The 27340-nt window shown below is 41.5% G+C and overlaps 1 protein-coding gene across 9 annotated transcripts in view; it reads right to left on the bottom strand.

Annotated features, from left to right (window-relative positions):
- Nucleotides 1–27131, bottom strand: part of APC (APC regulator of WNT signaling pathway) — a 201085-nt gene extending 173954 nt beyond the window's left edge. For 2 of the 9 annotated variants that reach the window (XM_037901538.2, XM_043547784.1), the window contains exon 1: nt 26789–27131. The gene's annotated coding sequence lies outside the window, so the exon portion shown is untranslated. Of the gene's footprint in view, nt 1–26; nt 219–15899; nt 16018–26788 lie in introns of those variants that run through there. The other 7 variants (XM_043547783.1, XM_037901546.2, XM_037901542.2 and 4 more) reach the window with 5 other exon arrangements.
- Nucleotides 27132–27340: the final 209 nt, after the last annotated feature.

The raw sequence follows: 27340 nt of genomic DNA, 5'->3' as shown, positions 1-27340 counted from the left end.
TGCCGTGCCCTCCCAGTTTCACCTACCCCATCTCCGAAGCCGGCTGCGCCTCCATTCCGTCTCCAGAGCCCAGTCTCCGCCCGCACCCACTGGCTGCACTGGAGCCGGAGCCAATACAACCACATTCCAATCACGCGTGCGCCCAGCCTAGCCCAGTGCAGCCAATGGCCCAGCTCGCATTATAGGATGCGATGCGCCCTGGTCTGCATCCAGAGGATTAAACAGCTGCTCCCCCCCTACGACTCTGGTCAGTTCCGAGGGGACGGAAGGGGAGGGATCCTGTCAGTGATCATCGCAAAGCACAGCAACAGAAAATGTGAAGAAATGGGAGTGGGAATTGAAGGTGGGTGGGGAGAGTAAGTGGAAAGAGGAGGAGGCAAATACACCCCCCAAATAAAAATGCAAATCTTGTTCTATTTACTATTTGCCAAAACGATCCCAAACTATTACTTACTATCAGCACATAGAGCAGCATGAGGTATAACAGATATTGCCAAAATTAATGTGTCAAGTATCTGGGAAGAGGAATCACTTTTCACAGCAATGAGGGTGAATTTTGATAGTCTGTCCATTCCCTATTACGGTCTATTACGTAAAATAGATGGAGTTATTTAGAACAGCTATTGTGCTTTAAATTTACACTCCAGGTTAATCCAAATTAACTTTCAAGTGTAAACAACCACTAAGATACCTAAACAATTTCAACAGTTCAACTTGAGTGGATGAACACTACTATTTTTGAGGAAGTAAGTGCAGAATAAGGTCGGGTGCAAATTTAAAGTGCAAGAGCTATTCCTAAAGCAGACTATGCTAAATTGCAAAAAAGGTACTGAGAGTGCCGAATAAAAGTGTCCACAAGGGGAGTTTGTGTGGAATAGCTATTGTGCTAACCTACCTTCCCTGTGTATTGAATGTCTTAGTTAGAATTTGTCTTCACTTGAACATGGATTAAGATAGAATGTGAATTTAAGTGCAATAGCTGTTCCTGGATAATTCCATGTGTGGACACTTTCAAAAACAAGTTAAGCTAAACAGAAACAGGCACTCTTATTCTGGAATAAGAGCACCATTCCATAATGAGCACGATCACATGTGGAATTAATCAGGAACAACTCCAAGCAAAGACCAATACCATGCTAAATAATTTTTCTCTTTCAAATGCCAATATGCATCCAACATGGAGCAGTAGTTTTGAAAAGACAACTAGAATCAGACTGCAGATAGGTATACCTGCACAATGGGTAAGCCACCTCTTGCAGACTTGTTTTCTTGCTTTTGAATTAGAAAAAATATTTCAGATACACAAAATAGACATTTCCTTAGCACAAGATTTAAGGCAAGAAACCCCTCAATTATAAATCTTAACTGTGTTACTCACTCACTTAAATTCTCTCCATTTTAAAAAACTGAGACCACATTTGTCTACATCACAAGATGTTCTGAGGATTATAGTTCTAGGATTTCTTCTTTCAGTAAAAATATTCAAATAAATGCAAAACTACCCAAGTCTGCAAAAAATAATCTTTTACACTTACAAAGAGTCCTATCATGGATAGTTACCACCTTATTTTAAAAACTTTAAAAAAAAAAACCTATCAAAGGAAGTACTGAACATTCAACTGTTGGAAATTAGGACTCTGATCCTTCAGACAAATCTGTAGGGATGCAAGAAAACAAGTTAATCCTATAACAGAACTAAAGGTATATGCCTAATACTTCAGTTAATTATTGTTGAAAACCCAAAACAAAGTATTGCTTAGAGATCCATTAAAATAATTTTCTTCCCTAATATTATTTCTGGATTTGCTTACAGTTCAACAAAATGCAATGCTTTCACATGTCTTCGATCAAACAAGCTTTTTGGTTATATAAACCATAAATTCCTTTTATTATAAAAAGAGTCACCTGATAAATGTGCACTTAAGACTAACACATTATTCTAATTCAGTGTATAGTAGTCTGCTGTAGGAGTGCAGCAATTCTCCAAAAAGGGCAATATTTTTGAAGTTTAATGTACCCACATCATTTGAATGCTTATTTTATGTACATTTAGAGGAGATATGATGTGGAGCGGTCAAGCGATATCGTAAGCTTGTAGGCAAGGTAAAACAATGGTACCCAAAATGAGGGGTTTTTTTCCAGTTCCAGAAACACTGCATCACAACTGACTATAGCTTTTACTCTTGACATTAATTCCAGCATCTTAATGCAGTATTTTTTGGTCAAAGTTACCAAATGACAATGTATTAATTTTTTTTTATTGGTTTTGCATGGGAAAGATATTTTTCCCCCCTAGAACGATGAAGCTGTTTAGCATGCAGCAAAAATGGTGAATATCAACATTTTACAATATACTATTATGACATTTTTCATACCCGATATTCTTAAGTTAATGTATCTCAAGTGATTGTAATAGCGTTCTATATTTTTAATTGTCATTTGTTGACCAGATCAGTCTCACACTAAAGGTCATGCACCAGTAGCAGTTCATTCCATGCCCACAGGTATGTACTGCATAGTGGGCAGACAAATGTATGTGAATTCTTAATGTAATGCTTCTCCATTTGTAATCTTTTTACATACATGTAGCATCTAGTCTGTCTAGTAGAAGATTTTAATTTGTAAATGCCTATGTATGCAGTACTAGCCTTTGAATATTCTAGAAAGTAGCTTTTTAATTCAGTGACATTTATGCACAGATCAGTACTAGTTATGACAATACACAGATTCATACTGGGCTTCTATCAAAAACAGCAATTTTGATGCTAATATATAAATCTAATTTAGCACAAGTCTGTATACTTGTACAAATAAAAAATGTAGCAATGGTGGTAATGTTAACAATATACTTTGGGAATTCTCTCTCTACAGGGAAGTTACAGTATATGAAGACTTGGAGAATACAAGCCTCTTAAAACTTATATCAAAGAGAAAGAGACTCTCCACAAATTTTGAAAAATGGGGTTTGTTCAAGAAATGAAAAAAATCAAGAGAATGAAAAAAAAAACCAAAAAAATTGGCAAAAGCCACCAGATGCTAGACAGAATTCTGTGATGCTGGCAGCAGAAGCCAGGAGAGATTAATTGTATTGGCAGCTACTTGGTGCCAATACAATTAATCTCAATAAAATTGATTTTTTAGTTCAGATTGCCACTAATACTCTATCACAGGGATTGCTTTAAGAAATACTCAAGCAAGTCAAATTTGACATGTCAGAGTTGTATTGATTGGGGGAAAGGGAGGAAAGGGAACCAGACTGACACTGATCAGAAAGCATCACGTTCACCTGCTTCTACAGCCAACAAAAAGAAAGCATGTCCTCTGATTGATCCTGTTGCATTGTTTGCTTGAGAAAACACACACAAGACAAGAAACCTCATAAAACAGAAATATCTGAGAGAGGAACCAATCTAAAGGATGCAGAATATCAAAAACGACATGTCATGCAGACCTATCGAAGATTTGATTGTTAAGGATGCAGTTTGTCACTCAAAATGTCTTTCTTCCAACTTGAGTAAAATGAATCAAAGCAAAACCATTACTCTGCAACAGTCACCTTATGGACATTTTTTTTTTTAAAATCAGTATAGGCTACCACTACTGGAGGAATTTCAATTGTGATGGTATGCCAAGTCTCCAACATTCATGTTCTGGGATTATTTTCTCCAGATGCTACTTCAAGATGTCCATGCAGAGTGACAGTTGATTGGAAACTTCACTTACACACACAATGCCATGCTTCCATACTCCTTTACCACAAAATAGGCCCAACTATGCCAAGTAGGTACAAATCTACATTCTTTATATGTTAAATCTCCTAGAAGTACATAATGTCTTGGAATCTGGGAAATTTGCTGTGCATCAGACTCCTGGCTCTTTTCATGGAATTTGCAGTGTCATGGGAACAGAGAAAACTGTCAGACTCAAGGGCAGCAGTGGGATTGGACTGACAAAAAAGAAGCCAGCCCCTGTCAGATGGACCCTCACAAGACATGTCCTGAGCGAATATGCAAGAAAGAAGTGTCCTAACAAGTAGTAGTGAAAACAAAGTCCACAAACAAATCCTTACCTCTATACTGAAGAGGGATGAAAAGCATGTTACAGCTCTTACCAACCACATCATCAACAATATGGCAAACCCTTTTGACCCTGAATTACTTCCAAAGGTGCTTATCAACATATCTACTGGACTGCATGTAACATCAGATGTACAAGAGCAGATGTTGAAGAACAAAGATTTGTGAGAGGTGCACTCAATTCTGATGGGATACGTAGCTTCTTCAGTCCAGTCAAAAAAATCTATCAAAACATTTACGGACATGGCCAAAATCAAATTTAAGTCTAGCGAGAGAGAGAATCACAGCAGCTACCAGTCCAGAAATTGTTTTCCCATAGAGCCCTGTCATTTGCAAGACAGATGTTTGAATGCCAATTGTTCTTAGTTACCCGATAGGACCTGTGCCTCTGTCCCTCTTCCATGCTGATGGAACAATAAGAACAGAAAAAGCTCAATTAGGGCATCAGCGAAAAGCTCAAAGAATCCATGAGCTAAGAGCGTGTAACAAAGAAATCAGGGATGCAATGGCTTTTATAAAATGATGGCTGGAGACAAATTCCACCACATTCATTAAATTGGCTGTTGAGTACTTGAGGCAAACACTAAAAGCATTTGACAAAGCTAATTCCATAATTGAAGTCTTTGACAGATAAGACAACAGTAATTCTAAGAACTGCAGAAAGGCCATGCCCGACAGGATCAAAGGCTAGATGTAAGAAATATTAGGTGATTGGTGGACACATTGTACCTCCGTGAAAAAATTTCCAAACATGGCATCCAACAAGCAAGTCAAATATATATATTTCAAAATGTACCTGAGGGTGTAGGAACACTCCTCTTTGCTGGAGGTTTTTCCAATAGTGAAATAGCAAAGTCTATCACCAGTAGAGGTGCTGAAGAATCCCATAACTTGTACAGTACATAAGAGGAAGCAGACACAAGGATGCTTCTACCTGCTGTACATGTCAATATGGCTTGTGGGTCTCACAGTGTCAAAGGAACCACAGTAATTAGAGGTCACCTGATACAGATATTTTGTCCTTGCTGTTCACTGATTTCCATAAATGGAACACAGATAACATGTGAATTGAAACAGGCACCATTACCAGCACAACTGACAAGCACTGCTTCATACCTGTGCATGCAATTTGTGATGCACTCACTCCTGACTTCTGCAATATACTTGCTACTGTATATACAGTAACAAAATGTGACTGCGTCATCTTATTTTGTATTGGGTGGGGTGAATCTGAGTTCAATGTTGTCAAAACAAAGGGAGCTTACTGTTTCAGAGATCTTGCTAAAACTTGGGAGTGATGGATCAGCTGCACTTTCAGCAGCAAGGAAGTTAGTAACAGTGCGCATGACCAGAGTGAGAGGAAAAAGACCAACAGAGACCTGAATCGATTTTGATGGCTAGACTGAAGCACAATGGACAAGTCATGGGCCAAACTCCCACCATGTGAGGACAGTTTTGAAGGGCATGTCAAAAGAGCATTTGGCAAACAAAGATTTGCATGCCTTCGCACGCAGGCAAAGTAGATATTGCATCACCATTGCAATTTTGAACATAAAATGTGGATGATGAACTACTTCCTGTATTCTTCCAAGGGTCCAATGGCATCTGAGTGTCTATAAGATCTTATCTGAGCCTGTACCCATATAGGTCACTGCACAATCAACAGTGCCTAATGAAAACAATCTTCCCTGTACAGAACTGCGCACAAGCCTAGGAGAGCTGGCTTATCCCCTGTTTCAAGGCACACTGATAGAAGAAAGAAACAGTTTAACTATTGCCTTAGAAGTTACAAAATGAGAGTGGAGTGGGCATTTGGCCATTTGAAAGTGAGGCGGTGCTGTCTTATGACAAGGTTAGAGGCTGCTGAACAATACTTGCTTAGGATTATAGCTGCATGTTATATTTTACACAATATCTGTGAGAAAGTCTCAGTGATGGGTGGGAGGCTGAGATGTAGAGAATTGCTCAGCAACATGGGCAGCCAGCAAGGCACCCACTACAAAATGTAAAACACAAGGACAGTACTGTCAGGGATATATTTTGTTTTTTCTTTGAGACTGGTGCCTGAAAATGTGCAGCTGTGTCTTCAGGGAAAGGAGGGTTGGATTTTGAGCACTGTAGTTGATTTTACAGATGTCAGAAGTGGCACATTATGGTGTTTTTTTGTTTGACTGTAGTATGTATACTTTAATAACTGGTTAAAACCTGTTAAGTTGAAAACTAGTGTTTGTGTGTCATACATTGTGAATGCTTTGAGACTTCAATGTTTTTTATTGAACAAATTCTAACAGTAAACCACCACCAAAAATAAAACTTTGAAAACACTACAAACTTTTCTCATTGGGATTAAAACATGAAACAGCTCTAAAGTGAAAAAGTGCAACATTCACATGCAGTGCAGTTGTGGGGAGGTGGGAAGGTTCCTGTTCAGAGGGAGGGGTATGTCTTGCATTTGCTGCTTCTAGTCTTTGTGCCTTCTGAGGTTCACTGCCAGGGCTCAAAGTTGCCAGGTGCACAGGTTGACTCAAATTTCCTGGCCTCCCATATGGGGGTGTTCTTGCTGCCCTGTGCTGGGGCTGGGGAGAGGACATCCATGTCGTTCCCAGTATTATCCAGGGTCTGATGAACATGACTGGGTCCTCGCTGAGGGCACTGCATTGCCTGCTGGCCTAACAGCAGCATGCATTCCAGCAGAGCGTTCTGCCTGTTCATCACCTCCAGGAGCTGCTTTTGTACGCCCTTACCTTTCTCCACAGTGTCTTTGGCCATATGACAATGCTGTCCTGGGCCAGTTCAATGGTGTCTCTGGATAGCTGCCTGTATACCTCCCTCTCATACATTAAACACACCATCCAGTTCTTGATATATATATATATATATATATATATATATGTGTGTGTGTGTGTGGGGGGGGGGGGGTGTTTGGTTTTTTACTAGTCTGTAAGTAGGGCTCTAAACATCTTCTCTTTGGACCTCCATTTCTTCCCTCTCAAGTTGCCAGTCACTGAGCCATTGATGAAGGCTCTGTTCTTGAAGGTACTATGGCTGGGGGAGCAGAGAAACGAAAAAAATAGCTATTGTTCATATTAGTACTGTTTCCACAGAAGCAGTGACATCTCCGAATTCCATCCCTTGAGATTCATCGCAGTCGGGAGACCTCAGAGATAAGTGGTGTGTGCATGTGGGCTAAATAGGATGCTGCAATTGGTGTTCCCAGTTTGGGGCTTGCAGTTAATGCTGTGCCTTGAAGGTACTTCTATGCATGCAAGATATTCCTGATTGGGGCACTGAGATGAAGGTAGGGATGAATCAAGAGGGAGCTGGATAGCATTTCCCTCTGCATCCCCTTTAGGCTGTCCTGACTCTTGAAGACTTACACTGAGGCAGGTGACTAGGAGCAGAGAAGGGGCTTAAAAGGCAAAGGGTAGACAAGAGAGATATGTTGTGAATTATTCACCAAGATGGTCCTCTCAGAAGTGCAAAGGAGTTGCAAGCTATACCAGGAACAATGGTAATGCTGCTGAATGTCCATACTAAAATTGAGCACTTTCTCAGTCTTCAGTCTGTTCTCTCTCTCCTGCAGAGATTCAGAAAGTGCAAAGAAAAGGAGATTGGGTTCTACATTGATTAAAACCTTAACAGCTCCCAGTCTTTTTCTATTAAATATATAACCTATGGAAGGCCGTTATGCCTCCTTTGTCTACTTCACTGCAATAATGATTAAAGTGATATTTGATATACCTCTGTCAATTGCCTTAAGAGCTGTAGTCATGCAATTCCTAACCTAATCTCTTCCTGCAATGCAACATTGTTACAGACTATATACATTTCTGCAAGAATCATTAGCTCTATTAGCTATATAGGCATGCAATGCTGTAACAGGGTTCACAACCCACCTCTCTTCCTGAGGCCCACTTGCCCTCCCCAATAAGGCTCAGAGAGGCTTCGGGGTTGTGCGACACCCATGTCTTTATTTACTTAACTTCATCTCACCACCAGTGTCCATCTACGTACAGGATTAATCTCCTCCTTTACAGGCAGAGCCAGCCATCAGTTAGGAGGCCTCCAGTTCCCTCCCTGACTGACTTCTTCCTGGCTGCCCCCCTGCTTTCTGGCTCCCTCCCAACCTTTATAGCCCTTGGCTTGTAAGGTCAGCAGGTGTTGCCAATCCTCAGGCCAGCATCAGGCCTTTTTCATCAGCCACAATCTGTTTCCCCTGATTGGAGCTGACTGGGCAGGGGCTAATTAGGTGCTTTTGCACCAGCACCCTGCTACAAATGCCTATACCCATATATACCTCATGTAAACTGAAAACTAACCAAACTTTTTGCCCCCCAAATGACTGTCTTAGAAAACCGTCGAATTTCACACACTACATAGATTCAAATGAAAGTATCACACTATGGAAGGGGAAAGTTGTAGCTGTGCCATGTGGCCACCATTTTCAGCATGCGAATAGAGAGAATGGGCAATATTTGCTAGGAAGTTAGTAGATGGGTATATCCCTTCATGACATGGGTTTGTGAACAGTTGATGGTCAGGGTATTAGCACAAGATAGAAGTTGATTACCTGACCCAGCTGCCATTTTGAAAATATTTTTAGGGAAGGCAGAACAAAGGGGAGGAACAGTGTTGGGTGAGGGCAGGAGGCTCAGAAAGGCTGGTAGTTCACATACAACCCAAATGGAAGCCACCACTGGGCACCCAGAACAGAAGCTAGCACAGCTGTATAGCATAATAATAAATTGTAAAGATACATACTTACATGAAAAAGTCTCCTGGAGAGGATCTTCCTGCTGTAACCTGCGCTGGGATACGGCTGGAAATTGGGCCTCTCTGAGGGTCTCGAGTGCTGAAGAGATCCTGGCTATATGAGGAGATCACTTCACTGTCCTCCACCCATGAACTGTGACCATCCTCAGGGGGCCAGTGTCCTCAGCAGGGACACCACTGCTCACAAGGGGATTGGGTTCTAGTGGCATGCCAGCAAAAAACCTGCCCAACTCTTCATAGAGCAGACTGGTCACATGGGACTTCTGGACTTGTTTCTGGCATCGTTTCTGGCATCCCCAGGATTTTTTGTACATTTTTCTGAGCTCTGATCTTTATATTGTACTGCTTAACATCCTGGCTGTGACCCTTCTTGGCCCTCTGTTTAGTGTTGTTCTCAAAAAGATTCTTATGGTGGTGTTAGTACAGCAAGCTTTTGCAACCAGTCATTTCTCACCAGATTACCAGATCAAAAAAATCGCACCCCAGCTCCTTGTGGCTGCACAAATATTGCTGCAATGCTGATATACTGAAATCCAGGAGCAAATGAGCTGATCCTGGCCTCTCACCAGTTTTTAAAGGGTGGAGGAGACATCCTGTCAACTTGATCCCTTAGCAGTGGATGGCACAGGTAAACAGACAGGTCAGTCAAAGATACCCTCAAAGCAGCATGGGATAGCAGTGGAAGGACTGCCAAGCAGCGTGCAAAAGTATTGTGGGCACATGAACAACAATCTGCACTAACTATATTTGCAGTTTACTCCACTCTGAAAGCAGAAAGCAGAATTTGCAGCAAATAGAGAGTCAGTGTGCTTTAAGGGTTTGCATTGTGTGTACACAGGCATTTTCAATTCATACTAGCTTGAATTAATGCTAACAAAAACCCCTGTGTAGACAAGTCTTAAGTCTGTAGGGAGCTTCAAAACAATACTTTGGAGGTGTGAATGCCCCAGTATCTCAGTGGAAATTTAACTCCAAGAGCCATTATACTAGGAATTCTCATTCTCTCCCCTGCCCCCCCAACACACACACCCCGAAATGGAGGGAAGCTGCCACCACTCACTCCAAATGAAGGGTGGCAGTACTATGACACAGGGGAAGAACCCACAAGGACTCCATGTCATAGTGTCCTAGATTGCATTCCCTGGCCCTGCTTAGGGCAGACTGCCCCAGACTAATTTTATGTTGTTGGGGAAGGAAGGGAAGGAGAAGAGAATGGGAGTATTTCTTTTTCACTAGATTTGCTTCTTACCCTTTCACAGATTGTCCCCTTGTCACTGTATTAGGCAAATGACAAAAGTTTTAACGACAAAAAGCACCAGTGTGGACAACACTTCGTGGGGGGGATCTGCGCTCCTGGCGACAAAGCTACTGCCCCTGGTTGGGATGGTTTTATTTTGTTGCCAGGAGAGCTCTCTCCCAGCGATAAAGAGCAACTACCCAGCACACCTTATAACAGCCACACAGTCGTAAGGTGTGCAGTGTAGACATAGTCTGAGGAAAAAGGATATACAGATATTCCCAATCTGCCTTTGCTAGACCATTCATTCATTGTTTTGAATATCTTTATTTCCTCCTCTCTAAAGTAAATGGTCTCAATCTTTTCCATCTCTTCCTATAGGAAAAAAAAGTCTAGGTGTCTACCATTTTCACTGCCAGAACCCCCTCTATTTCTATAAATAATGGAAATAATAAAAGTTACAAAAGCTAAATTCAGTATTCTGGATCACTGTGACCAGGTCCTCATCTGGGAGGAAGGGAAGAAGTTTCCTAGCAAGCTGGAATTGAAAGGCATTTTTAAAAACTGATGCAACCTGGTCATGCATATCAAGTGGGGAGTCTAACACCACTTTGACAAATGGGAGCTGTATGCCTTCAATAAAAGGTGGAGACAACGTCTCTGCCAGTTCTTCTATTCATTTGTCTTTTTCTGATCAGCATCACTTTAGCCTTCCCTGGGTTCAGCTTGAGGCAGCTGTTCTTCACCCAACAGCTGATTTCTTTTGGCATTCTTAGGTTAGTAGTGGCACTGGTTGTATAAGTTGAGAATGATATATATAGTTGAGTGCCATCAGCACAGTATTGGCAACTGAGCCCATGAGGTCTCACTCTACCCACAGCGGTCTCACATAGATATTCAAGAGAAGACAGAGAAGGTATGGATCCTATGGGACTTTGCAGGTGAGGGCCTTTAGAAAGGAGGAGCAGTTACCCATCATCATTCTCTGAATTCTGCCAGAGAGAAACAATTGCAGCTACTGTAGTTCTGGACCATCTACTCCTGCTATGTCATATAGGTGTGCTAGTACCACCTTGTCAGTAGCACTGTGTCAAAGACTGCAGAGAGGTCCAGCAGCCTACACATGAACATTTTGCTGTGTCCATGACCATAAGGTGGTCTTTTAGAGCCATTAGAACCATCTGTACTGTGCCCTGGTCTGACTGCGGTCAGTGAGGTATCCAGGATGCTGGCTGATTCCCATTTTTCTAACTACTGGTTACACCACACTGATTTGAATTTTATCTGCTATAATTGATCTTTTACTATTGACATAAAACCCCCAGAGCTCAGTGTGTGCTCTTATCTAATGACTGAGAAGTTCTTTTATAGGCTGTTATATGAAGTGCTGTCCTTTCCACATAAAAACTATGCTAGTTTGGAATGTGAATATACATAATATTATCTTTTTTACAGGTCTCAAGAAACCACTGAGGCGGCACAGCTAGATTCAGCTATCGATCGCCTCACCTCCTCCAGGACCCTATTGCACTTTTAGGTTTCCTTCCAAAAAAAGGACCAGGAACTCATATACCAGTGGCTTCCAAAAAAATTCCTCTTGGACCATGCAATAACCTGACGTTTCAGAAAGATCCAAATGTATATTACTGCCTGAAGGGCCAGACTGGTGTGGTTAAATACACATGTTTAGAAATGGTTCACTGATTTAGGAGTACGAACAAAATAAATTGATGATTCAGCTTCAATTAGCTAGGTGGCCAGCCACCTCAAGTCCAGAAACAAATCCTTGTCACGCTAGTCTGTTGAAAGAGATTCAAACAATACAAATTGCACTAGATCAAAGCGCAATAATGAGAACACACTCCTCTGCCACAGAATCTACCTAAATCTGCATTATAAATATGTATATATGCCTTTTTAAGTCATCCTCTAAAGTTACCTTTGATGCCTCTTTCTTGGTGCAGATAAATAAATGTCATATCTATCTGGTGACTAATCAGTCAGATAAAGAAAACAATGAAAAATGACAAATGTTTTTTAAATGGTCAGATGCAATTAGAGGCTACAGATTTATGAAGATGATACAGCAGATTAAACTAGAAGATCCTAACCCAGAAGATCCTGGGTTCTGATCTTTATTACTGCATGTATAGTAGCTTGTTTCACATGGGTCTTTAGTACCTTTATATCATTCTGGGCACCAGTTCAGAGCTAGAGAAAAGAACTGGACATTTTGTTCCCTTGTAAAATTGAGAAATGGATTTGGAACAGTATAAAGACAATCATGTACAGAAATCTACTTTTTCATGGAAATAAAGCAGTTCACAAATCTACTGGTTAAAGAAGTAGACAAGGATTCTTTCTCCCCATTCAATTCACTCTTTTCAATTTCTTGCACTTGAAACATTTTTTGGAAAAAGCTTAATGAATCAAGTTCAGTTCTCAAGGTCCCAACAATAACATTCAGACATTTAATTAGTAGGCCATCACTTGAGCTGGCATCTAAACCTTTTGTCAAAGACCTAATTCCATACCAATTCAAACACCCTATTAGTCTAATATTAACTACAGGAAACCATATGACATCTTAGTTCACAGATTGCACTGCATGCACTAACATAACACTGCAGTGACAGTCTAAATGAATGCAAGCATACAGACCTAAGAAGTATAAATCTTTTGAAGCTGGTAACAGTATTCCATGTCTCTGCAAAACAAACTAAGACTTACCTGTGTACTCAAAAGGTAACTTTGATGTAAGGCTCAAGAGAGGCCTGTGCTTCTGAGACTCTGGCAGTCCAGGTGCAGATCTTTATCTGGATATAACCCTGACATAAGATCTGATCTCTGAAGATTCTGTATTTTGTTGATTCAAATGTTATCAGCCAACCACTGCTGACTTCAACAAGGATACTATTTACCCCCTGGAGAGGATAGGAGTGCTGTTGAGAAGGCCAAGCACCTCCCTAGGCCCTTTCTAGCTATTATGTAGAGGCTTGGCAGAATGCTCTGAAGCCTCAGACCCTGGAATCAGCATCTTCCAAGCTAACAGGACAGGTGAGAAGGAAGAACACAGAAGAAAAGTTACTGCACAAATCTAGATATTAACCACACAGCATTTTATTCTTATTTAATACTATCCAGCTGCCAGTGGTTGACAGCTTTAGTATTTGCCTTTACCTCCACAGCTAAGGACACCTTCAAGGTGAGGACCAGTAAAACCCTAAAACAAGAACAAAACCCCAAACATTTATTTCTGATTCAGCTGCATCTTCAGAGTACAAGTACTACAGAGGTGGTGAACTGAGGTGAGTAACAAAAGTCAGGTATTTATTTTGATCAGTACAAATTAAGCCTGTACAATGGACCAGATGGGCAATGGCAGCATAACATAGATGTCTGAGTATTGGTACAAGTGGAATTTCTGTGCAAGACCCAGATCTGACTTTAATTCTAGGAACTCAAAAATATATTAGCATCCCTTTTTCTATTTTAAGCATCCTAAAAGTAAATATCTTTCAAATTAAAAAAATAGCGAGAGGATACATAAAATGATTAAGGCATTAATTTTAAATATGCATCTGACGGGTAAAGAGTCATCTGACCTTCCCTCTAGCGCCCCACATCAAGTCACAAACCCCACTTGTTATTCTATTCAAGTTCTTATACCACAATCAGCTCCTATTTATGACTGGGTAACATAGAAGGAAGTTGCATTCTTGGAAATGGTCACTTACTACAATTATGGCCAGTGTAGTGACCAGATATTTGGAGTTTTCATCTCAAGCAACTTTATACCTCAAGACAAAAAATAAGCTATACCTTTGCTCCACAATCTATTCCAATTTGAAGGTGACCAACAAATACATACATATTAAGACCCAGAACATCTTGATGTATAAGATAAGCAAATAATTGATGTATTGATTATTCCATTCTTTAATATTTATTATCATGCTCAAAAGCTTGAGTCCCTCTTTATTTAAATTACATTTAATAAAATTCTGCATGTACATGATATATATAAAAAAATTAGTGAAGTTTGATTTTTTTTTTTAGACAAATTGGGGACTTGGTAAGCAACAGCTTAAACACCTTGGACACAAAGCAACACCAGTTACTTGAAAAAGAAGTAATTATAATACAATTACCCCGGTAACTATTCTTTAGTGTGACCACCAATTAAAGGAAAAGCATCATTAGCTACCCTAGTTAGACACAGGAGCAAATTTGAAACAAAGTTGTCTGAAAGATACCAGAGAAAAAAAAATTCATTAAAAACATGCTTCGCAAAATAATTTTGCAAGAAATCGCTTTGTATTCTATACCTGATGTAGTAAACTGGTAAAACAGTCTAGAAACAAGTTTCTTTGTAGAAATGTACTGTAAACAGCTTTATATACATACACACACACACACACACACACACAGAGTTGAAAGCTCATGCTGCTGCATAGATGTGGCAGTTGGGCCTCTCTCATACAACCAAAAAAGAGTTGCATGCAAATTAGCTGTTGAGTAAGGTTGGTGATTGGCTGAGTTACCTCTGATATCATAATGGCCTACAACTCCTGGGATGGCATAGATATGTGCCTTACCATAGCTCTACAGTGTACAGCTGCAATTAATAAAGTCAAAATAGCTGAGATCTTTAAAATTGGATGCTAAAAGACTGCAAATCCCACTGATGATTCAATTTGGTGATATTCTCAACCATGCTTAGTAGAGGTTTCCTTCACTTCACACAGACTCAGATATTCTTGCTTTCAGAGTGACACACAAAGGGTACGTCTACACTGCAACTTAAGACCAGGATTAGCAGAACTCAAGGTAACAAACCCTCGGTTTGTAGGGTTTGAGCATCTATACTCTTGTAAATACAGATTAGGAACTGTTGAACACTGGGTCTCTAGACGGCATTATGCAGGCCCAAGTCCAAACACCCACATTGTAGATTTCTTAGCACCCTCCCAAAATGTGGCTGCTGTAGCCATTTGTTCTTGGTGCAGTGTGGGAAAACTTGACTGTACAGATGACCAAAAAAAAAATAGTCCGGTGGGCTCTGGAACAGTTATGGCAGACTCCCTGAGCATGAATCCAGTGGGGCTGCGTCTACACGGCAAAGCAACAGGGCTTGAAGCCTGGGTTCTGGCTTGATTCAGACTCGAACCTTCCAGCCCCACAGGATCCTGTGACCCTGGATCTGAGCCCTGAGTTAGCGTAATTTGTACTTAGATGGAAAGGTGGTCAGGCTTGAGCCTGAGCTTGAACCTTCAGCTTCCATTGCAGTGCAGACATGCCCAGAGTGACCATCCTAGAATCTTCTTATAGATACACATGGCACAAGCTATGTTGGTTAGAAGGCTAACACCACACTTTATATGGTTTGTTCTTTTATTTCTGGTGATTATAGTTGGAGGAAAAAATTAGATTACAAAACTGTTTGGGAAGGCAAGGAAATGAGAGTGAATGATGAACCACTTCTACAAAAGCACCAGTGATATGTTAATATTTAAATACATTTGATTTTTGCCATTTTTATCCTGTATCTCAATTCTTGCTTACATAAGCAAGAAAAAGTCTCAATTCATCTCAGTATCTGTTCCTACTAAACTTGTTTTACTTTTTCAATATTCCCAAATTAATCTAAAAAAGACAGTTGTATAGTGACATCACACAGTCCATAAGATTTAAACCAGTATATGAGGGCTAGGGTCAATTTCAATGTATACAGCAGTTATCAAGCCCTTCTCTTCACAAAAGAAAAGGCAACATTCAAAATTCAAATCTGACAGGATCTTAAAGAACTGTACCTGCATGGTGAAGGATTTGTTTTGCCAGTCAAGAGTCCAACATATACAGATCATACTGCATTTTCTGTGATGCACCCAACTTCTGCACGTGACTGATTTCTCCACAAGGAAAGGAGCACTAGATAGTATGAAACATAAAACATACAAGCTACGGTATGCTCCATGTCATCAGACTGGATATCAATATTGTGCCTCAAATCCCAATCATTAACCAAGGTTACATTTGGCGTGCCATCACTGAGATCCCACATTTCCCATATATCTGCACATTTTTGTAATTCCTCTACAGAAGATAAATTGTGCCAGCAATTCTGCTCGTAGTTCAAGTGAGCCAAGAGGGGGGCAACAGCAGAACAGCGAAACTGACATCAACAGCAGCCTTCTGATATAGTAATCCTCCACCGCATCTGGAGGTGATGCAGTATGAAAAAGTTCTCTATTTTACAATCTATGATTTCCAGCAGCAGTTTACCGGATTTGAAAGCACTCTAGTAATCACTCCCTCACCATTTCTTATTGATGATGGCAGTAGTAGCAGCATGGATGGGTAATAATGGGAGTCACACGCACTCTTAACCAACACAGTTCCAATTTTGGCCCTTCCAGTCTGTGGGAATATAGCAGGAAAGAGGGCTATCAAAAGACCTCTGGAGAAGAAATATACCCTTTTTTCTGCCTGAGTGTACGTAGAAAAAGATTAATGTAAAATTAAAAAACAAAAACAAACAAAAAAACACAGATCTTGGGGAAAGAAGGGATGAGACTAAAAAATTAAGCTTTAAAACCTTCTAAAGTGGCTGCTTTGACACTCTTCCATTAGAGGAAATTCAAGACGGCAGCTGCAATAAAGTCAATTGAAACCACTTTAAAGCCTTAACCTTTGACTGAAAAAAAAATTCTGGGTAAGCCACTGAAAAGTTCAAAATTATCTGTCACCTTCACTGGAGAACCTGAATCTTCTATAGTATTCATGAAGTTCTCTGAAAGCAAGCATATATTGCCTGATCTGAACTTGATTCACAGATCACTTTGATCTTTGTGTTCTTTTAATCGTTTCTATTTCCCCAAATAGTCTCATATTCTATGACTAAGACATGACAATTTTGCTCAGCCCTCTGCAAGTATAAACTAAAGCCTTTCAGCCTAACCAGTTAAACCATTACATTAAGTCCAAACTTCTGTCAGAACTCAACTGGATTCAATAAAGCTATGCGCAAACTACAAAAGCTTTGTCCTCAAATATTCACTTAAATTTTAAAACTAATTTGCTTTGTCCATGTTTGTGTCCTTTCCCTATAAGCCCTGGCCTACACTACAGGATTAGGTCGAATTTAGCTGCGTTAGGTCAATTTTAAAATGAATGCGTCTACACAGCCAACCCCGTTCTGTTGACCTAAAGGGCTCTTCAAATTGACTTCTGTACTCCCCCCCGGCGAGGGGAGTAGCGCTAAAATCGACCTTGCTGGGTTGAATTTGGGCTAGTGCAGACGCAATTCGACGGTATTGGCCTCTGGGAGCTATCCCAGAGTGCTCCAATGTGACCGCTCTGGACAGCACTTTGAACTCTGATGCACTAGCCAGGTACACAGGAAAGCCCCGGGAAATTTTGAATTTCATTTACTGTTTGGTCAGTGTGGCCAAGTGGTCTGGGATCACTGCGGCACAAAGCATGGCAGCGAATGGTCCTGGGTTTTGGTCACATTCATGCACCATTTGGTCTTTATCTTTCTGTGTCAGCCACAGGAAAGTGATATCATTCATGGTCACCTGGTTGAAATAGGGGAAGTTTGGTAAGGAGACAGTAATCCCCTCTGTTTGGTGATCCCCGGCACATTAGACCCCGGTCATGCTGGCTGTTTGCGCTTGGCTAGAAGGGATCGTCCCAGAGAATAGCCACATGGCAGGGGGAGGCGGGAAAAGGATCATCCCAGAGAATAGCCACACAGTGGGGCGTGGGGAGGTGTGTGCTGCACACCCACCCGAAAACTGCAGCCCCTCCTTTTGTAAAATATGAATGTGAAACCCAGACGGCATTGCTTGCTATGGGAAAGGATGGCACTGAAGTTTGAAACCATTCCCACATGTTATGAAGGCATAAGAAGCAAATCCCACGTACCAAAATGCTTACCATGGCTGCCTGGAAACCGAATTCTGTTGCCCAGCCGTGTGTGATGTGTCACCATACCAGCAGGCGCTCAATATAAAAGTACAAAATGCGACCTTGTTCCTAAAGCACATGTGCTGTCTGCTGTGAATTGCTTGATTCACTGTGAAAGTCTCAGAAATTATCTTAAATTTTACTCTCCCTTTTTCTCCCCCCCCCCAGGTGCAAATGTTTCTATGCTCCCCCTATCATCTCCATCCCTGAGGTTATCACAGATTAGAAGGTGAAAAAAAACGCACTCGCGATGACATGTTTTCCGAGCTCATGCAATCCTCCCACACTGATATGGCACAGCTTAATGCTTGGAGGCATTCAGTGGCAGAGGCCAGGAAAGCATTAAGTGAGCGCGAAGAGCAGAGGCAGGAAGCGATGCTGAGACTAATGGGGGAGCAAACTGACATGATGAAGCGTCTGTTGGAGCTGCAGGAAAGCCAACAAGAACACACACCGCTAATGCATCCATTGTATAACCACCTGCCCTCCTCCCCAAGTTCCATATGCTCCTCACGCAGACGCCCAAGAACACAGGGAAGGGGGGGGAGGGGAAGGAGAAGGCTCCGGGCACCCAGCCACTCCACTCCAGAGGATGGCCCAAGCAACACAAGGCTGTCATTCAAACAGTTTTGATTTGTAGTGTGGCTACAATAAGCAATGTGGCCTTGTCCTTCCCTCCTCCCCGACCCCACCTCACTCCACCCCACCCGGGATACCTTGTCAGTTCTCACTTTTTTAAAAAATAAAAGAAAGAATATATGGTTTCAAAACAATAGTTACTTTATTTCGAAGAAGGTAGGGTGGTTGGCTTACAGGGAAATCAAATCAACAAAGGGGGCAGGTTTGCATCAAGGAGAAACACACACAACTGTCACACCATAGCCTGGCCAGTCATGAAACTGGTTTTCAAAGCCTCTCTGATGCGCAGCGCGCCTAGCTGTACTCTTCTAATCACCCTGGTGTCTGGCTGCTCAAAATCAGCCGCCAGGTGATTTGCCTCAACCTCCCACCCCGCCATAAACATCTCACCCTTACTCTCCCAGATATTATGGAGCACACGGCAAGCAGCAATAACAATGGGAGTTTTGGTTGCGCTGAGGTCTAACCTCATCAGCAAACAGCGCCAGCGAGCTTTTAAACGTCCAAAGGTACATTCTACCACCATTCTGCACTTGCTCAGCCTATAGTTGAACTGCTCCTTACTACTGTCCAGGCTGCCTGTGTACGGCTTCATAAGCCATGGGAGCAAGGGGTAGGCTGGGTCCCCAAGGATAACTACTGGCATCTCAACATCCCCAACAGTTATTTTTTGGTCTGGAAAGTAAGTCCCTTCTTGCAACTGCTCAAACAGCCCTGAGTTCCTAAAGATGTGAGCGTCATGCACCTTTCCCAGCCATCCCACACTGATGTTGGTGAAACTTCCCTTGTGATCCACCAGTGCTTGCAGCACCATTGAGAAGTACCCTTTGCGGTTTACGTACTGGTTGGTAAGGTGGTCCGGTGCCAAGATAGGGATGTGTGTTCCATCTATCACACCACCACAGTTAGGGAACCCCACTGCAGCAAAGCCACCCAGTATGACCTGCACATTTCCCAGAGTCATTACCCTTGATAACTGAATGTCAGTGATTGCACTGGCTACTTGGATCACAGCAGTCCCCACAGTAGACTTGCCCACTCCAAATTGATTCCCTACTGTCCAGTAACAGTCAGGCGTTGCAAGCTTCCACAGGGCTATCGCCACTCGCTTCTCACCTGACAGGGTAGCGCTCATCTTAGTATTCCTGCACTTCAGGGTGCGGGAAAGCAACTCACAAAGTTCAAGGAAAGTGGCCTTATGCATGCGAAAGTTTCACAGCCACTGTGAATCATCCCATACCTGCAAGACTAGCAGTCCACCAGTCTGTGCTTGTTTGCCGAGCCCAGAATCAACATTCCACTGTATCAACCAGCCCCACTGCCACCATGATGTCCCAATTGCCACAGCCCATGCTTTCAGGAACGTCTGTGTCCATGTCCTCATCACAATTGTCCTCATGCTGGCTTCTCTTAGCCCAGTTCTGCACATATTCCAGTATAATGCGCAAGGTGTTTACAATGCTCACAACACCAGCGGTGAGCTGAGCGGACTCCATGCTTGCCGTGCTATGGCGTCTGCAGGGGTAGCCCAGGAAAAAAGGTGCAAAATGATTGTCCGCCATTGCTTTCCCAGAGGAAGGGGTGACTGACGACATGTACCCAAAACCACCCGCGACAATGTTTTTGCCCCATCAGGCATTGGGAGCTTAACCCAGAATTCCAATGGGCAGCGGAGACTGTGGGAACTGTGGGATAGCTACCCACAGTGCACCAATCCGTAAGTCAATGCTAGCCACAGTATTGAGGATGCACTCCACTGACTTAATTCGCTTAGTGGAGACATACACAATCGACTATATAAAATCGATTTCTAAAAATCGACTTCTATAAAAATCGACCTAATTTCATAGTGTAGACGTACCCTTAGCTATTACCTAGTTAGGAAATGGGGACAATACCATACCAAATGCTCAGAGTAAGCCATCTGCGATCCCTCTATAAAGTGAAAAAAATTATGAAGGCTAGTCAAATTTGATTAAGTAAAATTAATGAAAATCACAATCTGCTTGTGAATATTCTTTAAATAGACAGAGGTTACATTCAATTAAGTATCAGAGTAGCAGCCATGTAAATCTGTATTCGCAAAAAGAAAAGTAGTACTAGTGACACCTTAGAGACTAACCAATTTATTTGAGTATAAGCTTTCATGAGCTACAACTCACTTCATCAGATCGATGAAGTGAGCTGTAGCTCAAGAAAGTTTATGCTCAAATAAATTGGTTAGTCTCTAAGATGCCACTAGTACTACTTTTCTTTATTCACTTAAGTAGTTCAGACAGTTTCTTCCCTCTTCTAATTCTGAGTAAACAACATTTGCTAGGACTCTCCTACTGACTTCATTGGACGTTTGGAATCAAAATGCCAAAACTTCAGCAGAAAGGCATGTTTTCAGGCACGATAGCATCCAATTCCCCATGACAATTTGTGGCCCATCAACTGGGAGATTTGAATTTAATTTGCAGCCCGTAGGTCTTACTCCAAGGGAACCAGAGCTGAGTCTGACAAAGGTGTAAAACTCTAATTAGCAATATATTAACCCTAGAGTGAAAGAATCACATCTATATACAACTCAACTGTGACCTCTGTAATTGATTAGGGAATAGCATTGATTAATTCCAAAATGATTCTTAGACAGTCCTTCGCTCAAATGATAGTTGCTGTAATGTGGTGTCTCAACAATGAAGGCTTTAAAATGGGAAAGAGACACTGTGAACCTGAGAATTTTTAACATCAATAAGTTAAGGGAGAGTCAGCTCACCTAAATTATGTTTGCGTCATTCATAATTTCTTTACATTCTTATAACACACTAATGAAATGTTTCATCTCTCTTCCATTTCTCCCTCTCTTGCCAGTTGTTGAATAATAGAAGGCCAACCCAATTTTCACACCACAAAGAGCTAAGTTCAGATCTACGTGATTAATATCCTTATGAATCTGTACAAAGCAAGCACCACTAATATGTTAAGTGCACAAACAATTAAAAAAGAAAAGGAGTACTTGTGGCACCTTAGAGACTAACAAATTTATTTGAGCATAAGCTTTCGTGAGCTACAGCTCACTTCATCGGATGCATCACGAAAGCTTACGCTCAAATAAATTTGTTAGTCTCTAAGGTGCCACAAGTACTCCTTTTCTTTTTGCGAATACAAACTAACATAGCTGCTACTCTGAAACAATTAAAAGTAATTTATAAATATATTACAGACGTTTGTTTGTTGACAAGTAAATACATACCCTATGCACTTAAATAATTAATTCCTGTACAATTAGCCTGAAATGGCATCACAGCAGTCTTTCATTTATAATTTTACAATATTTTGTAACTGTTGAAGTAATTTAGAGCTTTGACAATCCTTAATATTTAGGGAATGGCACGATCAGACTATTTTATGCGTCAGTCTGATTCAATCTTTGCACTCAACTATGAGGCCAGGCTTAATAAGGTCATTTTAATGTATTATACAATGATCAAATTTTAAAATTTGATATTTTCCAAGTAGAGCATAGTTAGTGTAACTCCTTTGCTGCTACTGCCCACTGTTCCGAAACTAGTTTGAAAGAACAAGATTTTTTTTTTTTTAAATATACTGTGCCTTGGCATGGGCCAAGCAGAGTCCATCTCTTCCCCCTTCCGAAAACACAACTACTATTTGCAAGTCCTCTGGTTCCCACTAGAGACAACTACTATTAAATAAAGCAATAAACCTCTAGTTAGGACACCAAAATGGACAGTCTTGTGAAGTGTCTACTAATATTCCTCCATCAAGTTAAACTAATGCACTATGGCCCTGCACCCAATGCTCAATATCAGAAGTATTACAGGCAAATGTGCTAACAGTCTTGTCAACTACCTCTCTCTCCTTTTATTTGTAGTCCTTGTTAACTGCCTTTCCTCCCTTCCATGTGCCTCCCCACAATACCACATCCACTAAATACAGTTCTCTGGATGCCAGAAAACATTTCTCCTCAACAAGAGAACAGCTTCCACAAATGCAAATTACAAGGGAAAGACTGTCAACTCAGTTAGGGAAGTAGTAAACAAGAGAAGTGTCCAGCCCAAAATAAAAATACTCTTCACTTTCAAGTTAAGGAGTGAGAACTAAACCCTATCCAGTCACGTAACACAGGCACAGATATTCCCAGCTTCTGTAACAAGATGCAAGTCTACAATTAAAATAGTTTGACATCATATGATCAAAAAGTTCTACTCCACTATAGTATGGTTGATAGTTACATCACTATCATAAATTTGTATTCCTTTATCATGCCCACTTTATATTATTTCAATAAAACTCATAATTACAGTCTGAGTTTAACAAGACCAAAAACCCCTAAACTTGCAAAATATTGCTAGCATAGGCTTTTTTTTATTGTTAAGAACAAAGTATCAGTGTCACTACTATGATGTGAGGAATTACCAGCTAATCAGATGTTCATTTTAGTAATCAATCCATTAGCTAACTAGCCTTGCTCCATTCATTGTTCATTCATTCCATCATCATCATACTAAAACCCAGATTCTTAAAATATGAAGACTCAAAGTATAAAGGAAAACACTAAAATTTGTCTCCATTGTGCAACAGACTTAGTTTGGAGTAAAAAAAACATTTGAGATTTACCACTTTTCCACATAAAGGTTTCAGATACGTGTACAAGGCCTTGGAGTTTGTGATTTCTATTATATGACACTATTGAACTATAGAATGGCTATTGGACACTTTGAAAATTAAAGTGTGTGTAAGATGAACTCTATGCTAAACCTAAGTCTATTAGAATGTCATTCATCATACTTTTAGAACAACCTGATATTTAACGTACAGCAAAATGCTCTGACAACAAGAATTTAATAATTCTGTGAAAAGTTATTACTTTTTACAAGATGTGTACATTAAATGGTTTAACACAGAGGGAAAAAGTTAACTAACATAAGCCAATTTGGGTGTCTCATTTTCACTTAGGCTACCAATATATTTTCAGTCTGTTAGCCAATACCAAATGAACCACATCTAATTTTGTTCAACTTGATCATTTCAACATGTATTAAAAAGTTTTATGCTGATCCAACTGGAAAAAGACAACAATTCAAGATACTAGTTACCACTTATTTTTGATTACTGATGGACCACTGAAAGGAATATCTGAAGGTGAATTATATGAACAAGCAAATCTTGCAAACAACCCACCAAGGTATCCGCAAGTACATAAAAAGAAATAACTAACATTAATTTAATGAGTTCTACTTGAATAAAAGCATACATAAACTTCAGTAAAAGTAAAATGCAGTTGCCCATTGGGATAAGCAGCTATCAGCATAGCATTGCTCCTCTGACCTGAATGAACGCATCTGAAATTTCATGTGTGAATCTTTAGAAGAATAGAAATTTTCAGGAAATGCGGAGGTAAATCAGACAAGCATTTGAGATAGAGTTAAAAAAGAAAGGTGTTTTCATTTCTTGAACATTATCTTTTTTTTTTTTGCACACTTGTTTTAAGTTTGAAGTGGTTTGGACTAGACACAAATGTGTTTTGATCTATTGGTTTCTGGCAAGGACTAGGGCCTATGACCAGGTTTGTGGGATTCTTTACAGAAATTAGCTATTAAAAGATAATGCATACAAGCCAGATCCAACACTTGAAAATTGTGTTGTGTACTTACTCTTCCACCACTCAATTTTATTCTCAAATATCTGAGCTCTCTTTTAGCAAGACTTATTTTCTAGTACAAGTTTGATTACTGTATCTTTCAATAAGGGGAAATGCAAAAGAACACATTGTTTATGGTCTTTACTGTTTGTTTGATATTTTAAATAAAATGAAACTTCAATTTTTACAGTCAAAACAAATATGTCAAAATGCAAAAGTTTAGATATCTAAAGCTAAATTAAATCTCAGATTTGAGAATTTAGTATTGTCTATTCTTGTTTTTCTTTTTCAACGTGTAGTTTAATATACTTTTACTGTATGTAATAGTATGTTTAGTGTATTACTACAAATATCACAAGAAAAACAGGAACAAAAAATTACATATGCATACCATCCCAACACTTGGGGAGGCAGAATTAACTAAAATCTGAAAAAAAATGGTCAGCTATGTTTTTGTGTAGTATACCACTAATTATAGCCATCCTTTTGCCAGGTAAGTCATACACATTCTTTGTGGAACTCAGAATATCCCTATATTCCTTGAGGCCTCAGATCATAGCTATTATCCTTCCATCAGGAAGATGTCCTTTCAGTTGCAGAGTCCTCTCCCTTGGGCTGAACATGCTGCATGTGTGACGAAGCCTTTTACAGAGTGGGAGGGAAAGAGACATATCAAGGAAAACTGAAGTCCACCCAAAAAAGTAAGGTAAAGGATTTTATGACCTCCACTTTAACTTGACTAACATTTCCTAGGTCACTAGGACAGGCCCCACTGTTCCTCAGATGTTCTTGTTAACTCCTGGAAATGTGCTGGAAATGGCCCACCTTGATTATTACTTCAAAAGGTTTTCTCTCCCCCCACCCGACGCTCCTGCGGGTAATAGCTCATCTTAAGTGATCACTCTCCTTACAATGTATATTTTTTCATGGTCTGTGTGTATATAAAATCTCCTCACTGTACTTTCCACTTTATGCATCTGATGAAGTGAGCTGTAGCTCACAAAAGCTTATGCTCAAATAAATTGGTTAGTCTCTAAGGTGCCACAAGTACTCCTTTTCTTTTTGTGAATACAGACTAACACGGCTGCTACTCTGAAACCTGGCATAACAACTTCAAACTCACAGTTTTTAAAAAAGAAAAGCTTTCATGCCACAATTCTTGAAGCCCACAGTAAAGAATAAATTAATATTCCTTTGTAATTTAAATCAGAGTGTAGATAATCAAACCAGGACCACTACAAGAAGTACAGTTAAACAAACTACTATTTCAAATATATAACACCATATAAGCAAAGCATGAAAAATCTACTCCCCCACCGGGGCACAAAAAACCTTTTCATGAGGATCAGGAGTTGGTGGAAGTGAGCCTAAACTATCAGTTTCTGCAGAATTTCTTTTTTTTTCCCTCAAGAAGTCTTAAGGTTTCTAGCCTTATTGCTGTTAGGATAAGCTTTTCAAATGTCAACAGATGCAGGACCACCTTCCTGAGGGTGCTGCTACTACTATTCATAATTTCACTGATGCCCTTTGTGAAAGCTAACAGGGCACTGGTAAATTTTAGAGCTGTTAATCAGAACACCTTGTCACCCAGTGAAGTTGGAAAGTGAAACAGATTAGAGCCATGAGCAGAGAGAAGGGCTAGGAACAGCTCAAAAACGGAGGCTGTGATTGAAAGGTAAGAGTTACATTACACAGACCCATAACAGCAGAAGAAATAACCCCCATAGCCTTCAGAAGGCTCTGGAGTTAGGGATAAGGGAGGAAGGTCCTCTCTAGCAACCAGAGCAAGGCGTGGGGTGCCTGAGACTTTACTTTTAAACTTAATACCCATCTTCTCCCCCCCCTTCAGAGAAGATGAAAAGAGCTGGGCTTCTCACAGACATTGTTGTCAGGCTTCACTACATACATATTCTGGCATTTGCGAATTTTTTCAAACTCTGCCATAAAGCATTAAATTTATATTGTTATACTACTACAACATGAAAGTTGTATATTTCAGGCCGTATTTGTTACAGCGGAGCTGGGAACTGAGCTCAGATCTAGATATGAGTCCCAAGTCTAGTGCCTCAGCCAAAACATCATCCTTCCTCTCCCCTCCGTCCCAGGGGTAACGCACAGGACAGGTATTGCGGGAATATCTATTAGCCACCATCGGAAAGGGCTATTTAATCAAAACCTGAAATACTGAGTCAGTACCCCTGGCTCAGCAGGTCACAGAAGAGGGGGATGAGGGGGATGAAGGGGCCTGGGCTCCCCGGGGGTGGCTGTAGGGGGGAGGGGAGGGTAGTACCCGGGGCTCTGCCGGATGGAGCGTGCCACGGGCGGCAGCATGCGGGGGCGGGCCGCCCAGAGACGGGGACTCGCCGGGGCGCTGCCATGGGGCGCTGCTGGTGCCATGCGGGGACGGGCAGCAGCCCGCGGATGAGCCCGGCTCTCTCACTCGCTCACCTGCCCGCTCTCTCCTCACCCAGCCGCGGCAACTCCTCCGACTCCAGCTCGGCCCCCGGCAGCAGGCGGAAGAGGCAGCCGGGGCCGGACTCGGCCGCAGAGACAGGGCGCTGGGCCCGACAGACACTCCCCCTTCTCACAGGCATGGGCCAGCCCCTATCCCGCTGCCCCGGCTCCTCATCCCCGCGGCACGGGCCAGGCAGCCCCGGCCCCTCCGAGCTTCCCTCCGGCCTCAGTCACCGGCCGCCCCCACCACGGCCCCACAACGCGACCACCCCTTCTCACTCCCCCTCCCTGACTGGTCTCCCCGCCGCCATCTTGCCTGAGGGGAGAGCGTAGCGCGCAGGCGCGGCCGGGGGAATCCCGGCTCCAGCGGCCGGCCCTGGAAGAACCGGAATCGGCTCGGGGAGGCCACGCGCACGCGTAAAGAAGAAGCCTCTTAGTCTTCCCCCTTCCTTTTACACACACCTGCCGCGCGCTGCTGCTGGGGGCCTGGGTCGCTGCTGCCCTCCTTCCGCGGGGCTGCGAGCAGGGCGTGTGCTGCTGCGCCCC

The sequence above is a fragment of the Chelonia mydas genome, chromosome 5 (assembly GCF_015237465.2).
Source record: "Chelonia mydas isolate rCheMyd1 chromosome 5, rCheMyd1.pri.v2, whole genome shotgun sequence".
Classification (NCBI taxonomy): domain Eukaryota; kingdom Metazoa; phylum Chordata; order Testudines; family Cheloniidae; genus Chelonia; species Chelonia mydas.
This window is presented reverse-complemented; position numbering and strand designations above follow the sequence as displayed.